This window comes from Aotus nancymaae, unplaced genomic scaffold (assembly GCF_030222135.1).
Source record: "Aotus nancymaae isolate 86718 unplaced genomic scaffold, 86718_ANA_hifiasm-v0.15.2.pri h1tg000017l, whole genome shotgun sequence".
NCBI classification, from domain to species: Eukaryota; Metazoa; Chordata; class Mammalia; order Primates; family Aotidae; genus Aotus; species Aotus nancymaae.
The window spans coordinates 10,052,985-10,058,984 of NW_026988429.1; positions in this window are offsets into that span (position 1 = coordinate 10,052,985).

Below are 6,000 nucleotides of genomic sequence, written 5' to 3' on the forward strand. Positions count from 1 at the left end.
AACTCAGACCTGGACCAAGCAAACCTAATAGACATTTACAGAACTCTCCACCCCAAATCCACAGAATATACATTCTTCTCAGCACCACATCACACCTACTCTAAAATTGACCACATAATTGGAAGTAAATCACTCCTCAGCAAATGCAAAAGAATGGAAATCATTAACAAACAGTCTCTCAGACCACAGGGCAATCAAGTTAGAACTCAGAATTCAGAAACTAACTCAGAACCGAACAGCTTCATGGAAACTGAACAACTGGCTCTTGAATGTTGACTGGATAAACACTGAAATGAAGGCAGAAATAAAGATGTTCTTTGAAACCAACGAGAACAAAGACACAACATACCAGAATCTCTGGGACATATTTAAAGCAGTTTCTAGAGGAAAATATATAGCAATAAATGCCCACATGAGAAGCAAGGAGAGATCTAAAATTGACACGCTATTGTCGAAATTGAAAGAGCTAGAGGAGCAAGATCAAAAAAAAACTCAAAACCTAGCAGAAGACAAGAAATAACTAAGATCAGAGCAGAGCAGAAGGAGACAGGGACACAAAAAACCCTTCAAAAAATCAATAAATCCAGGAGCTGGTTTTTTGAAAATGTCAACAAAATAGACAGACCACTAGCCAGATTAATAAAAAAGAAAAGAGAGAATAACCAAATAGATGCTATAAAAAAGATAAAGGGGATATCACCACAGATGCCACAGAAATTCAAACCATCATCAGAGATTATTACAAACAACTCTATGCACATAAACTAGAAAACCTGGAAGAAATGGATAAATTCCTGGACACTTGCATCCTCCCAAGCCTAAACCAGGAAGAAGTCAAAACCGTGAATAGACCAATAACAAGGTCTGAAGTTGAGGCAGCAATTAAGAGCATACCACCCAAAAAAAAGCCCAGGTCCAGATGGGTTCACAGCTGAATTCTACCAGACATACAAAGAGGAGCTGGTACCATTCCTTCCGAAACTATTCCAAATATCCAAAAAGAGAGAATCCTTCCCAAATTATTTTATGAGACCAACATCATCCTGATACCAAAACCCGGCAGAGACTCAACAAGAAAAGAAAACTTCAGGCCAATATCCATGATGAACATAGATGCAAAAATCTTCAATAAAATACTGGCAAGCTGATTGCAACAGCACATCAAAAAGTTTATCCACGATGATCAAGTAGGATTCATCCCAGGGATGCGAGGTTGGTTCAACATATGCAAGTCTGTAAACGTAATTCACCACATAAACAGAATCAAAGACAAAAACCACGTGATTATCTCAATTGATGCAGAGAAGGCCTTTGACAAAATTCAACAGCCCTTTATGCTGAAAACCCTAAAGAAACTAGGTATAGACAAAACGTATCTCAAAATAATAAAAGCTATTTACGACAAACCAACAGTCAATATCATATTGCATGGGCAAAAACTGGAAGCGTTCCCTTTTAAATCTGGCACTAGACAAGGATGCCCTCTCTGACTACTCCTATTCAATATAGTACTGGAAGTTCTAGCCAGAGCAATCAGGCAAGAAAAAGAAATAAAGGGTATTCAAATAGGAAAGCAGGAAGTTAAATTGTCTCTATTTGCAGATGACATGATTGTATATCTAGAAGACCCCATTGTCTCAGCCCAAAATCTCCTGAAACTGATAAGCAACTTCAGCAAATTCTCAGGATACAAAATCAATGTGCAAAAATCACAACCATTCCTATACACCAATAACAGACTTAAAGAGAGCCAAATCAAGAACGAACTGCCATTCACAATTGCTACAAAGAGAATAAAATACCTAGGAATACAACTAACAAGGAACATAAAGGACCTCTTCAAGGAGAACTACAAACCACTGCTCAGTGAAATAAGACAGGACACAAACAGATGGAGAAACATGCCATGTTCATGGTTAGGAAGAAACAATATCATGAAAATGGCCATACTGCCCAAAGTAACTTATAGATTCAATGCTATCCCCATCAAGCTACCAATGCCCTTCTTCACAGAACTGGAAAAAACCACCTTAAACTTCATATGAAACCAAAAGAGAGCCTGCATAGCCAAGTCAATTCTAAGCCAAAAGAACAAAGCAGGAGGCATCACACTACCGGACATCAAACTCTACTCTACTACAAGGCTACAGTAATCAAAACAGCATGGTACTGGTACCAAAACAGAGATATAGATTAATGGAACAGAACAGAGGCCTCGGAGGCACCACAACATATCTACAACCATCTGATCTTTGACAAACCTGACAAAAACAAGCAATGGGGAAAGGATTCCCTGTTTAAAAAATGGTGTTGGGAAAACTGGCTAGCCGTGTGCAGGAAGCAGAAACTGGACCCCTTCCTGACACCTTACACTAAAATTAACTCCAGATGGATTAAAGACTTAAACATAAGACCTAACACCATAAAAATCATAGAAGAAAATCTAGGTAAAACCATTCAGGACATAGGCGTGGGCAAGGACTTCATGACCAAAACACCAAAAGCATTGGCAACAAAAGCCAAAATAGACAAATGGGACCTAATCAAACTCCACAGCTTCTGCACAGCAAAAGAAACAGTCAATAGAGTGATTCAGCAACCAACAGAATGGGAAAAAATTTTTGCAGTTTACCCATCTGACAAAGGGCTAATATCCAGAATTTACAAAGAACTAAAACAGATTTACAAGAAAAAAACAAATAAGTCCATTCAAAAGTGGGTGAAGGATATGAACAGATACTTTACAAAAGAAGACATACATGAGGCCAACAAACATATGAAAAAATGCTCATCATCACTGGTCATTAGAGAAATACAAATCAAAACTACATTGAGATACCATCTCATGGCAGTTAGAATGGCGATCATTAAAAAATCTGGAGACAACAGATGCTGGAGAGGATGCGGAGAAATAGTAACACTTTTACACTGTTGGTGGGAGTGTAAATTAGTTCAACCATTGTGGAAGACAGTGTGGTGATTCCTCAAGGACCTAGAAATAGAAATTCCATTTGACCCAGCAATCCCATTACTGGGTATATATCCAAAGGATTATAAATCATTCTACTATAAGTACACATGCACACGAATGTTCATTGCAACACTGTTTACAATAACAAAGACCTGGAACCAACCCAAATGCCCATCGATGATAGACTGGACAGGGAAAATGTGGCACACATACACCATGGAATATTATGCAGCAATAAAAAATGATGAGTTCGCGACCTTTGTAGGGACATGGATGAACCTGGAAACCATCATTCTCAGCAAACTGACACAAGAACACAAAATCAAACACCGTATGTTCTCACTCATAGGCGAGTTTTGAACAAGGAGAGTATGTGGACACAGGGAGGGGAGCACTACACACTGGCGTCCGTCGGGTGGTAATAGGGGAGGGACAGCAGGGGGTGGGGAGTTGGGGAGAGATAGCGTGGGGAGAAATGCCAGATATAGGTAAAGGGGAGGAAGGCAGCAAATCACACTGCCATATATGCACCTATGCAACAATCTTGCATGTTCTTCACATGTACCCCAAAACCTAAAATGCAATAAACAATAAAAATAAATAAAATAAATGCCCTTTATCTAGTTGAGGAAGTTTCCTCCTATTTCTATTTTGTTGAGAATTTTCATCATTTTCATTTTGTCAAATGCTGTACCTATTTACCTACTGAGATGATCATATGTGGTTTTTTTCTTATTATATTAATATAGTGTATTACACTGATTGGTTTTCATATGTTGAAACACCTTGCTTTTTTCAGATAACTTCCATTTGGTCATGGTATATAATCCCTTTACATGCTACTAGATTAGGTGTGCTGAAATTTTGTTGAGGATTTTGCATCTATATTTGTAAGTCATACTGTTTTGTAATGATCTGTTCTTGTCATGTCTTTGGCTTTGGTATCATGGTAATATTGGCTTCATAGAATGAGTTTGGATTTATTCTTCAGTTTTTTTGGAAGAGTTTAAGAAGATTTGGCATTAACTTTTCATTACAAGTTTGATCTGTTCAGATATGTTTCCTTTTGGTTTAATTTTCTCTCTTTTTCTAGTTCCTTGAGGCAGAAAGTTATGTTATTGATTTGCTATTTTTATTCTTTTTTAATGTAGGAGCTTATAAGTATACATTTCCCTCTGAATGCGGCTTTATTTTTATCTCATAAGTTTTAATGTGTAGTGGTTTTATTTTCATTTACATGAAGTATTTTTAAATTTCACTTGTAAGAAAGATTGATTTCTTTTATATTTGACCCATTAACTCCTAAATAATGTTTTTCTTTTATTCTCCATATATTTGTGAATTTTTCAAATTTCTTTCTGGGTATTAATTCCTAATTTCAGTCTCTTGTGGTCTGTGATCTAAGACACTTTTAGGATTTTTTTAATAACTCACCAAAACTTTTTTTTTTTTTTTGGCCTAACATATGACTTATACTTGAGAATGCACCTGAGCACTTTAAAAGAATGTATATTCTGCCATTGCTGGGTGTAGCATTCTATAGATGTCTGCTAAGTTTAATGAGTTTATATTGTTGTTCTACTCTTCTAATGCCTTGTTTATCTCCTATTTCTTCTATCCATTATTGAAATTTGGATATTAAAGTCTCTAATTATTATTTTTGAACTATTTGTCCCTTCAATTCTATAATTGTTGCTTCATATATTTTGGACCCTGTTGGTAGGTGTTGGAAGATATTTTCATTATCTCTTAGGTAGAACTGTGGAGTAATGAGGTCTTCTCACCCTCAAACATGAAAATGCAGATAAGACACTGGAGAGGCACCAAGTATCAATATACTTTCCTAAACTAATTGAGAGTCAGTATTTTCACACTTTCTTTACTCATCTTTAACTTCATACAATGGATTACTGTGCAGTAAATGAAAAGAACACACCATGACTATAAGCAACAATAGGAAAGACCCTCACAAACATAATTTGGAAAGAAAAAAAGACACAAAAAAGTATATAACATGTGATTCCATTTATATAAAGTCCAAAAACAGTCAAGCTAATCTATGGTATTAGAATTCAAGATAGCTGTTACTTGTGAGATATAAATATAATGATGAGGAATGGAATAAAGAAGGCTTCTGGGTGCTGGTAATGTTCTCATTTTTTATCTGAGTGCAGGTTACATAGGTAAGTCACTATTTTGAAAATTCCTTGAGATATAAACTTATGTGGACTTTTCCTTGTATATTATACTTCAAGAAAAGAAAAATAGTAAAAGCAACACTTTACGAAACTATATAAAACAACTTACAGGTGTATAATTGTTGAAAAATATTTGGACCCTGTTCAAAGGGTATAGCTTCAAATTAAATTAGATTCAAGGCATAGAATTACAGATATCAGCTGGCAGGTTAAAAGAAATATTTATATGAGGAGAATCTTAAGTATATGTATCATTTTAACTATTAAAATGAAGTATAGAAACCATACTTCCTTTACATATCTTTACCTTCCCCTATTCATAATTTGGTTGTGTCAAATACTTTTTCTAAATAAATCTATTTTGAACCACTTCAAGCAGTGTCATATTTTTCTTCAATCATTAAACATAAATTATAAAACTCAAATAAAGAAGAAAAGGCTATTGTATATATCAATATATTTGTTAACCTGGTTTCTTATTCCTTGATGATATTACAGAATTTTATTATTGTTGATGTTTCTGTTCTGCTTAGCTTCTTTTAGCCATGCTTTTAGAGCAATTCTGCTAGAAACCATTTACCTCTATTTTCCTTTATCTCAGAATGTCATGATTTTCCCTCCTTCCTGAAAGATACTGTTACTGGATATAGGATTCTGGTTAATAGATTTTTGTTTTGTTTCATTTCTTTCTGCACTTGAAAAATATTGTGCCCCTTTCTCTCGCCTTCAAGGTTTCTAATAAAAAATCCAGTCATTTGAGGTTTTTTTTTTCAGTAGGTAAGGTGCTATTTTCTTGCTAATTTGAAGATTCTGCTTTGTTGTTTTTTGTTG